At 55.8% G+C, this 10,402-nt stretch overlaps 1 long non-coding RNA gene across 1 annotated transcript; it reads left to right on the top strand.

Annotated features, from left to right (window-relative positions):
* Positions 1-1,372: 1,372 nt before the first annotated feature.
* On the top strand, positions 1,373-9,605 carry LOC132213422 (uncharacterized). The gene is made up of 3 exons (XR_009447994.1): positions 1,373-1,584; positions 2,004-2,229; positions 9,092-9,605. It is a non-coding gene; the product is annotated as an uncharacterized LOC132213422 (long non-coding RNA).
* The last annotated feature ends 797 nt before the right edge of the window (positions 9,606-10,402 follow it).

Genomic DNA, 10,402 nt, shown 5'->3' with positions numbered 1-10,402 from the left:
CGCCCTGGTCTGGCCGTGCGAGGGGAGTCAGGAGAATCTGCCTGTCTGGCTCACGGTTTCCCAGGCCAGGTAACATTCATGGTCACTCCTTTGTCTCCCGGTGACCTGAGTGAGTTTGACTCAGGGGCCTGCTTTTCTTTTTGGCTGGGGTGTGTGCCTATAGGTAGGAGGAGGGTGAGGAGCCAGAAGGAAGTCAATCAATTCTGTACTCTGGTTTCCAGTGAGGGAATTCAAACTGGGCAGAGTTGGGGGTGGGTGGCATTTGAAAAGTTGGGATTTGCTCTTTTGATCTAACACCCCCTTCGAGTGCTTGCCCCTGGCTCAGTGTCCTGGGCAAGCAGCTTTCCTTGGCCCCCACCCTCAGGACCTCTCCCTTCCTTCTGCCTCTGCTTTCTCCCCTCCCCTCCCCGTCACCCTGGGGTTTTAAACTTCTTGTGCTTGAATTTGTTCCTAGGCTGGTGGCCTTCCCTGTGCGGTGAGTGAGCGTCCCAGCCTGGAACTCTGGGGGCAGGCTCAGGTCTCCAGTGTGGGGGCCAAGCCCCAGCCATTCCTTCCCTCTCCTATGGCACCTGAATAGGGGACAAAGGAGAGAGCTTTGGGTCTGGGGGTGGGGGCAGAAGGATAGAGGCAATGATCTGGGACTATGGAAAAAGGCTTAGTTTAGAATCTAAAAGGAAAACCGCCTGCCCCCAGCCCTGCCAGGTTCAACAATCAATCACTTCCCGTCTCTAACCAGCAGGTGCCCGACTGTTAGGCTCACTCAGCCTCTACTCCCTCCTTGACCGCAGGCCGTAGGACAAAGTTGTGTGGCCTTGAGGTTGCCGCCACACCCAAGCTATCCTTTTTCTTTCGGGCTCTCGCCCTCCACCTGGGCTGCTGAACACACGTCATGAAGCCACAGTTCCCACTGGCTTCCCACTGGCACAGTTGTTCTCAGGCCCTGGAATGAGGACCCACAGCCTCCACTGCCCACAGGGACGCGGGAGGGCAGCAGGGCCTCCAGGCTGGGGAGCAGTGGGCATGGGGGGGATGCTAGCCCATGGAAGCAGGTCTTCTATTTTCAAATCTGGATTTTTACGTGCACTCTCCTAAGGTTATGTGTTGGCAATAAATTCCAATTTAAAACAGGGTGTGGGCCAAGCCGGCCAGGGGTGGTGGATTTCCCCCCTGTTGTTGTGAAGTGTGGTAGAGCTTCGTTCCGGATGTTGGGAGTTGTGCACCGTGACGTCCGGGCCCTCGGCCTGAACTAATTGCGGAATCTCTGTATCAGGTACTATGAGAGCTCCCGTCCTGTGTGAAAAGTTGAACATAGCTTCTTTCCCGAGAGAGGTCTGTTTAGCCTAAATTGTCCTGAGGTAGCATAGGTTAGCTACCACCCTGGGTCAGGACACCTTATCCAGCAGGTGGTGGATGGAATGTCTACAACAGCTTCTTGGTTTCTGGTTTGTGCCATAGAGGGAGGTGGGGCCCCCAGAGAGAGGGGACACTAGAGAATCATTAGGTTTGGGGGACGATCTGGACATCTCCGGGTTTTGCTGTTTTCCTAGGTTGGAAGGAAGGGAAGGGCAGCTTTTGGCCTGAGATGTGGACTTAGCTTCTCCCCATGTGTAGCCTCCAGGTGGAGGGGTGTTCTGGACTCAGCCTGGCTCCCCAAGAACAGCCTGGCAATGGCCACCACCTCAGGAGGGACACTCACTTAGGTCCCAGGGCCACTGGGGCTTCTGGGATCATCTAGTGCAGCGGTTCTCAACCTGTGGGTCGCGACCCCTTTGCGGGTCAAACGACCCTTTCACAGGGGTCGCCTGTATACATCCTGCATATCAGATATTTACATTATGATTCATAACAGTAGCAAAATTACAGTTATGAAGTAGCAACGAAAATAATTTTATGGTTGGGTCACAACATGAGGAACTGTATTAAAGGGTCGCGGCATTAGGAAGGTTGAGAACCACTGATCTAGTGGCATGGAAAGAGCTTGGGTCCCTGATCTGAACTATTAGCATGGGACCTTGGGCAATGATGTCACCTCCTGGGTTTCAGTCTTTCGTCTGAAGAAGAGTCTGGTGAGCTGATCTCTAGCCCCCAAGCATGCTCCACATTCTCTGACAACGACCCTGCCCTGCCGCTGGCTGCTGCATCCTGAACGCTTGACCCATCTCTCAGAGCAAGAACGAGACTGTTGCTCCATCAGTGGCTCCTCAGTATCCAGCAAAGCACAAGCGTGTGGTCAGTGCTTACGATGTGTTTGTGGAATGAATGATAAGACCACATGCGCAGAGAACGAGCAGGCAGAAGATCCCTGGGACATTTGCTGCTTCTTCATCCAGGCTCCCGCTGGCAGGAGGGACAAAGGGTACTGCAGGCTGAGGGCCACTCAGGCCCTGAGGCTGGAGCCCGTCTCCCTGCCCAGCATCTCCTGCAGCCCGGCTGGTGGGTGCCCTTGACAGACTGTTGGAGTCCCATCCCCACCCTTGACCCTGCTCTCCTGTGCCCCACATGGCTTCACGGTGACTACCTTTCCAAGTCCTTCCATGTCTCTGAATGTTTCAGGTTTTTAAGATGCACATCTTTGGTGATGTCACAGGAGCAGCTGGGCTCCGGGCCAGGCTGGGCCAGGCTGACGTGTTGGATAGTGAGACTTTGGCGAGGACACACCGAGTTGCCAGTTCTGCTGCAGGAGGCAGGAGAGGAGCAGGCCCCAGGCCCCAATTCCTAGTTCTTGGAGGAGATGGAGGGGAAGCAGGAGATGGTCATATCTGAGCCACTCTAGGTGGTTTTGGGGTTTGCAGCATCAGCCATGCCCAGACCTGGGTTCTGGGCCAGTACAGCTATGCAGGGCTCCTGGTTTATCTACGAAAAGCTTGTGTCCAAGGCAGGAGAGTCTAGGGAGTGTGAGGGCTGGGCTGTCCGAGAGACTCAGTTGATAGGATGACAGAAGGACCTCAGGCAGGAGTCCTGGGGTACATTTCCTCACCCCAGACTTGAGCACAGTGGGGGCTTCCTAGTTGCTTGCTCTCACCCCCATGGAGTGCCTGAGCCCCCACTGGGTGCCTCACCAGCCCCTCCTGCCCTCATCCCTGCGAGATATAGGTGTGAAGTGAGGGACCCAGCTTGACTGCCTGTGTCTTTTCTCTCCCCATGGGTGTTGCTTCAAGAGTCACCGAGAACTTTCTGGAAAGTTCCTGGGGGACTTTGGGTCTGAGGGATACTGGATGTGAAGCTGGAAAATTTTTCTTTTATCTGCCACCCACCTCAGGTTTCATTCTCCTAAACACGCTGTTGTCATAAAGCAATCCAGATGTGCCCAAACAAATAGTGATGCAATGAACATTCAGGGAGCCACAAACCAGTTTCAGGAAGAAAGTTGCATATTTAGTTGAAATGCCCGTGAGCACCTCCCAAGTGACCTCCCTTCCACGGCACCCCTCCCCGGCCTAAATATAATCTATAATAATGAAAGTGTAATATGCTAATTAGTCCAGACGGCCGAACGACGTTCCAGATGATGCCGCAGCTGCAAGGGCTGAGCCCCTTGCACGAATTTCGTGCATCGGGCCTCTAGTATTCGATATTTTTTAATCTCATGAATTTCTTTACTACATGTGCAAGTTTTCTTGAAGTATTTACAGAGTTCTGCGTGCTTTGCATCAAGTGTTGTTCTAACATGTATTGTTTGCAATTAGTGTTTTTCCTATCAGTGCGTCTATGGGATTCCAGCGTATGGAAATCTGGCTCATTGTTTTCAATGCTGCATAGACTTCCACGGCATGACTGTCTCATTTCTCCAAGGAGGGCTCCCGGTGGCCCCCTGAGGGGCGGCTGTGCTCGCTGGGGTGTGCCCTAATGTGGAGAGCTCCAGTTCTGTGGATGCTGCCCACCTCCACTTCCCCCACGCCTCCCTCTAGGGTGCCAGGGCCCTTCCCTCTCTCCCTGAGCCATTGCTTCATGGAAGAGGAATGTGAGTGGATTTCAGGCAACCTTGTGTTTCCCATGAATCAACATTGAAAGTAAAAGCCCAGCAGAAGGGGCTGCAACTGCAAGCAGCTGAGTGCAGACGGGCAGGCTGATGTGAACCTGGCCGGGATCGAGGGAGTCATGTGCTCCGCATGGGCACGGGGCTTTGTCTGCCAGGGACCTGCTGCCAAGCCCTCCTCCAGCACTAAGGGGAGACACTTTGCACAACCACAGCCCCTGGCGGAGCCCCTGCGCTGGCCCAGGCTTGAGGCCCACTCCCGTTTCGGCCCTGACCACTCTTCCTTAGCCTAGCGGCCGCCAGGGCAAGCTTTGCCGCATGGATGTAAGGCTGCTGGTGAACTAGCTCTGGGGAAGGGGAGAGGCTCTGGGACCTGCTGGGGGCAGCCTGTCCTGAGGGGCTTACATTTTAGACCCTTGAGAAGGAGAAGGGAAGCTCTAGTTCAGATCCCAGCACTCGACACCCACAGTACCCACAGCTCCCAGGGCACCATTATGGCTTCCACGGGCCTGGGAACTTCTGCGTTCATGGACCCTTCCTCCATACAAAATATTGACAATTACATTTTACGAGTGCCTTGCTATAAAGACTCTGGTAGGCAGAATACGGGCCCCCAAAGATGCCCATGTCTCACCCCTGGAACCTGTGAGTGTGTGACTTACATTGCGTGTGTGAAGTGAAGATCTGGGGAAGGGGGATTATTCTGGATTATCCAGGTGAGCCCAATGTGATCACAAGGTCTTCGTGAGGGAACTGGGGCAGGAGACTCAGAGTCAGAGTGATCCCGCGTGAGGACTCACCCCCACCCCCACCCCCCCAGGGCTGGCTTTGAGGCGGAGGAAGGGGAGAGGAATCCAGGAATGCCGCAGCCTCTGGAGGCTGGAAGAGGCCACGAAACGTCTGGCCAGGGCCTCCCAGCGGAGCACGTTCCTGCTGACACCTTGGTTTTAGCCAAGTAAGTTGTATTTTGGACTTCAGACTGCGGACCTCCAGACCTGTAAGGTGATAAGTGTGTTGTTTTAAGTCACTATATTTGCAGTAATTTGTTACAGGAGCAACAGGAAACTAAGAGGCGAGAGCCAGCAAGCCCTCATGCTAGTCCAGACCCCAGCACTCGACACCCACAGCACCCAGAGGTCCCAGGGCCTACCGGGTTTTGCTTTGGTGGGACTCTTCCTTCATTTAAAAAAATGTTAAGCCCCGCTGGCGTGGCTCAGTGGTTGAGCATCGACCTATGAACCAAGAGGTCACGGCTCGATTCTCATTCAGGGCCCATGCCCGGGTTGCGGGTTCGATCCCCAGTTTGGGGCGTGCAGGAGGCAGCCGATCGATGATTCTCTCTCACCACTGATGTCTCTATCTCTCTGAAGTCAACAAAAATATATTTACAAAAAATGTTAAAAATTAGGCTTAATGAATGTGATGGTGTAAAGAGGAATGTTATCCAGGCGGAATCAGATTCATTACGTATTCATTATTATTATATTTGTGTGTGCTTTCTGATGTTACAAGATATGAAAATATTTTTAGGGACTTCTAAAGGAATTCTGGGCCCTGGCCCCTGTGCCTGCTGGTCCTGGTGGCTGCCAGGGAGCCTCCCACACCCTCTCTTTATGATGACTGACTCCTCTCTCCTTGAGGTCGCCTTCCCTGTTTGATTGGTGGTGAGTGGTGGGGGATTGGGGTGGGGAGAGGTGGGGCAGGGTGAGGGTGGGTGGGCATGGCTTCCTTTAGCCCCAGCCTCCCCAGGCTTCTTCCGCTACCTTTGCTTGGGTGCCTCCTGAACAGGGCTTTGAGTGTTTGGGCTGCTTGTTGAGGTGAAGGGAAGCCTGAGTTGATCTGGTCTGAGTTGTCTATTGGTCAGTTGATTTGAGTTGTCTATCGGTCAGTTGGTTTGAGTTGTCCCAGCTCGAGGGGCCTTTGTTTGGAGTTGAGTGGGTGGCGGGGAGCCGTCCGTGTTTCAGGATTGTTGGAGGACTGGCCTGTGCTGGGAACCCACCCTGTGCTTGTCCAGGGTGGAGGTGTGGTGTTCTGTGCGCAGGGCAAGGGTTGGTTCGTGTGCATTTTCAGAGCCATCGGTGTGTCCCCCATCCCAGGGACTTTATTCTGAGGGAGGCCCTGGGTCTGTCTTGGGGAGGGCGGGTGGGACAATGACAGTAACTCAGGAGGGGGCTGTATTAGTCGGCTCAGGAGGCCACAACAAAGTGCCGCTGGCTGGTGGCTGAGACAGCGGAAGAGAAATGGATTTCCTCACGGCTCTGGAGGCTGGAAGCCCAAGATCGAGGTGCCAACAGAGCCCGCTTCCTCTGAGGCCTCTCTCCTTGGCTTGCAGGTGGCCGCCTCTTGCTGTGTCTTCCAGGATCCTTCTGTGCACGCACCCCTGCTTCTCTGTGTGTCCAAATCTCCTCTTCCAATAAGGACACCAGTCAGACTGGATGAGGGCCCATCCTAACAGCCTCGTTTTACCTTACCCACCTCTTACAGGCCCTGTCTCCAAGTCAGCCACATTCTGAGGTGTTGGGCTTAGGGCTTCCATGTACGACCTTTGCGGGGGGTCGGGGGGCCACAATCCAGCCCATGACAGGGGTGATGAGTCCACATGCAGGACCGACACACCTAAGGGGGTGCTAGTCACATTAGAGACACTTTTAATAGTTGGAAATCCTTTTCCTATTTGTGTCATAATTTTATTCACTCCAAAGGTGGGGAATTTGTGTATTTCTTATGGCAGACTTCCTGCAGATGACTGTACAGTGCTTATTATAACATTATCAGGAAAAGATAATTTCCTGACCAGTGGAAAGAAAGTATATTGAGAAAGGAGTGTCTTTTTCTGCACAGGTTTCCTGTTTTTAAACGGGCAGTGTGCAGGCCCCCCGACTGCCCAGGGCTCTGGGTCGGCTTGGAGGAGGCCAGTGACCTCAGTTAACCATATTGACCAAGTCTGAGCAGGGTCCTGTGACTGTCATAGTTTCGTGGACTAAGTTTAAGGAGGGAGGTCATGTGATTCCAGCAGCCTTGTAAACTGGGCTGGTCATATGACTGGCTTCTCTTGATCTTGCAGTGAGCATGTTCCTTCTAACTTTGATGGGACCTGCTTTCAAAACCTGCCCAGTCTATGGAGGAAATATGAGGGGCGGTCTTAAACTATCCCTCTGGACACAGTGTGGGAGTCCTCTGGCCAAAACTGGCCTAACCACCTGCCTTCCTCCCAGCCCCTAGGCTTCTAGAACCTTCCCTGCCACACAGCTCTATCTCCTTGACCATCTCCTGCCCTGTGCACAGGACCTGACATTCCCCAAATGAGGGGTGGTTAGTGCAAGGGAGGCTGGGAGAAGAGAAGACTGGCTACCTCTGGGTGGGTTGAAGTGGCAGGTTAGGGTGTGTGTGCGCTTGCTGGTGTGTGCTGGCGTCTGTGCACATGTGTACTCATGTGTGTGTTCATGTGCGCACATCTTTCAGTGTTCACATGTATACTTGTGTCCGAGCCCGTGTACACACATGCATGTTTCTGTGTGGCTATGTGTTAACATGTGTGTTTGAGTCTGGGAATATGTGTGCTCACATATGTTTGCACGTGCATGCCTGTGTGTTTATGTCTGTACGTGGGTGTTTGCACTCGTGTGCATGTTTATGCCTCTGTGTTTGTGTGCATGTCTGTGTCGACACACATGTGTGCACTCCAGATATATGGCAGGATGTACTCTAGGCAAGAGGAGGCTGAGGGTGGAGTCTCAGGCCTTGTCTCAGGTTTCCAAATGGCCCAGATGTGACCTTCACCCTCCCCTGTGGCTGTTGAGGTCTTTGCCCCTGGAGACCAGAGAACTTTCTTTTGGAACCAAGTGGGCCTCGCTGCCTGAGGAGGGCGGGAAGCTACTTCCAAAAGCAAACAGGACCATCATCATGCTGGCGAGGCTGGAGCCGCGAACCTTGTTTAATTCTGAAGGAATGTGTGCGGGTTCCCGCCCAGCAGAGCAGGCCCCAGCCTGCCCAGGAGCCCGGGAGCACCGGCCAGCAGGGGTGGCCTTTGGAACAGGGAGCTTGCTGGTCAGGGACAAACCATTCCAGGGACAGACAGTCACACAGATTTGTGGGGCCAGAGTAGGCGGGGCGGGGGGGGGGGCTGGGGGGTGAGAGAGGCCTACGGTGCCTTCCTTAGAGCCTCACGGGAGTATCACCTCAGCGACCTGGGCTTCCTCATTGGCTCCGTGCTGGCTCGGCCTATGCCCCCTCACCACACACACATATACCCAGTGCAGGATGGAAGGTGCCTGGCTGGGACTGGGGCCGTGACTCCACCTTGTCCCTCCCGCTGTCGCCCGGGCCTCCTTCACCCATTCTGAGCTCAGTGCTTCCTGCCATTGTGAGGTGAGGCAGAGAGAACATCCTGGAAAGCGCCCTGGCCTGAGAGGGGGGCAGTTCCTTAGGAAGGCCCTGGGGTGATGGGGCAGGAGGGCAGGCACACAGCAGTGCAGGCTGAGCAGACCCAGGCTTCCCTTCCGGAGCGGAAGGCGGTTTCAGCCTCTGAGAGGCAGCGTCGTGCGCGGGCTTGAGCTCCTCCATCTGGGGAAGGCGAACCTCTGGCAGGCATGACCACAGGGTCCCTGGGAGACCCGCGGCCCCTGAAGCCTGAGGGCCAGAGCCAGGCTCCTACACTCCTGGGCCCGGGCCTGCCACACGGGCCAGGCTGGGGGAGGGCGGGCCAGGCTGGGGGAGGGCGGGGGGTGCTCCTTGGTCAGGGTTCCCTGGGCTGTTGGCCTGCCCAGCCTCCGGTGCTCTCCCTTTCAGTAAAGGAGTCTGTAGAGCCAGGCATCCCTGCAGGACATGGAGATGGCATTGGCATTTGACATGAGCACTTAGCATCTTGTTGGGCCCAGCCAAGCTGGTGTTTGCAGGCAGGCCTGCCTGAGCAGTGCGGTGGTGGTGGAGTGGTGGTGGTGGTTGGGGGGTGGGAGGGGACAGGGGGGAAAGACGGCCACTGCCTGCCTGTCTGCCTCTTGCTTCTCTGCCTCCTCAGCCCCATTTCCACTCCCCCATCCCCTGCCTCCCCTTCCCCAGTGCCGTGGAAGCCTGAGGTCCAGCCCTCGTCTGGCCACATGACCCATCTTCTCCCAGGTTCCAGCTGCTTTCTGGGCCCATCAGGGAGTCTGAGCTCTTTTCCTTCCTGGGCACTGCCTGGCCAGGTGCCGACTGCTCACGCCCCTGCAGAACTCATCGCCTGGGCCTGGCCGGTTGCAGAGGCTTCTCACACCCCAGAAGCCTCTCCTTTCGAGGAGTCCCTTCCTGCTGTGACGGCTTCACCGGGAGAGGGCTCCATGCTGTGCTGGGCTCCAGCCGTGGGAGCCCGAGCAAAGGAAAGACCAGCGCTGCGGGTCCTGTCTTTATTCCACAATTTGATATCGAAGTCCTCCATCCCGGATATTTTGCATTAGTTTTGATTTTTAAAAACATTGCATTAAAATACAATTTGCCTGGGCTACTGAGGGCCTTTTGAAGGCAGATGTTTTACACTTTACACCCCAGGCAGACGCAGAGAGAAAGGGGCCCCGGGATCGGGATCGCCCTGGGGTGGGGAATGAATGTGAATTCTCCCCTGCAGGGGTGGCTTTGGAGTCTGCTGGGTGCGGCTGGGAGGGGGCAGGGAAGGCGAGAGAGAAAGACCCCAGTTCCAGAGCTTCTGCTAATGTTTCCACGGAGCCGAGCCGAGGGGCAAGCCCATGGTGTAGCCAGGAGAGTGAGTGAGTCCGGAAGGTGGAAAGAGAAGCAGGGATGGAGGGAGAGAACAGCAGTCGGTGAAACAGCGAAAAGAGTTCCTTCCTGTGGAGCGGGGCTCGCGGGGGAATGGGAACCGGGAGGCTTTGAAAGGGGGCAGGTGACAGAGCCACGGGGACCGGCCACCCTCCATCAGCCTGACCCCGCAGCGGGGCCGGTGTGAGCGATGCTTTGGTGGGAGAGTGAGGGATTCTGGGGTTTGAGCCTGTCCACGGGGACGTGGGCCTGGGACATGGGGCAGCGATCCGATCTGCTCATGAACTACTCATCGGAAGCCTGTGCTCAGAGGCAAAGACGGGGGGGGGGGGGGGGGGGGGAGTGTAAGCGACAGAATCTGGGCCAGATCTCCCGGCATCTCCAAGGGCAGGCACCTCCACGTCTGCATCTGCATCTCGTGAGCTGGAGAATCCCAGGACCCTGGCTGGCTGCCCACTTTCTGAGAACTCTGAACAGTTTCTTCCTCATGAGCTCCTTCTCCAGGAGGCCACCAGGCGTGAGCGGGGAGCCACAGGTTGTGGTGCGGAGCAGAGCGCTGGCTGGGCCTGGACGGACGGCTGCCGCTGTGGGTCCTGCCTCCGCGGGCCCAGCCTGCGTCCTCAGCTCCAGGGCCAGGGGTATGTGAGGAGGTTGGAGGACACCCGACCTCTGCAGTCT

This window comes from Myotis daubentonii, chromosome 12, assembly GCF_963259705.1.
Source record: "Myotis daubentonii chromosome 12, mMyoDau2.1, whole genome shotgun sequence".
In the NCBI taxonomy this organism is placed as follows: domain Eukaryota; kingdom Metazoa; phylum Chordata; class Mammalia; order Chiroptera; family Vespertilionidae; genus Myotis; species Myotis daubentonii.
Note: the sequence above shows the minus strand (reverse complement) of the source record. Positions and strands in the feature narration are given on the sequence as shown.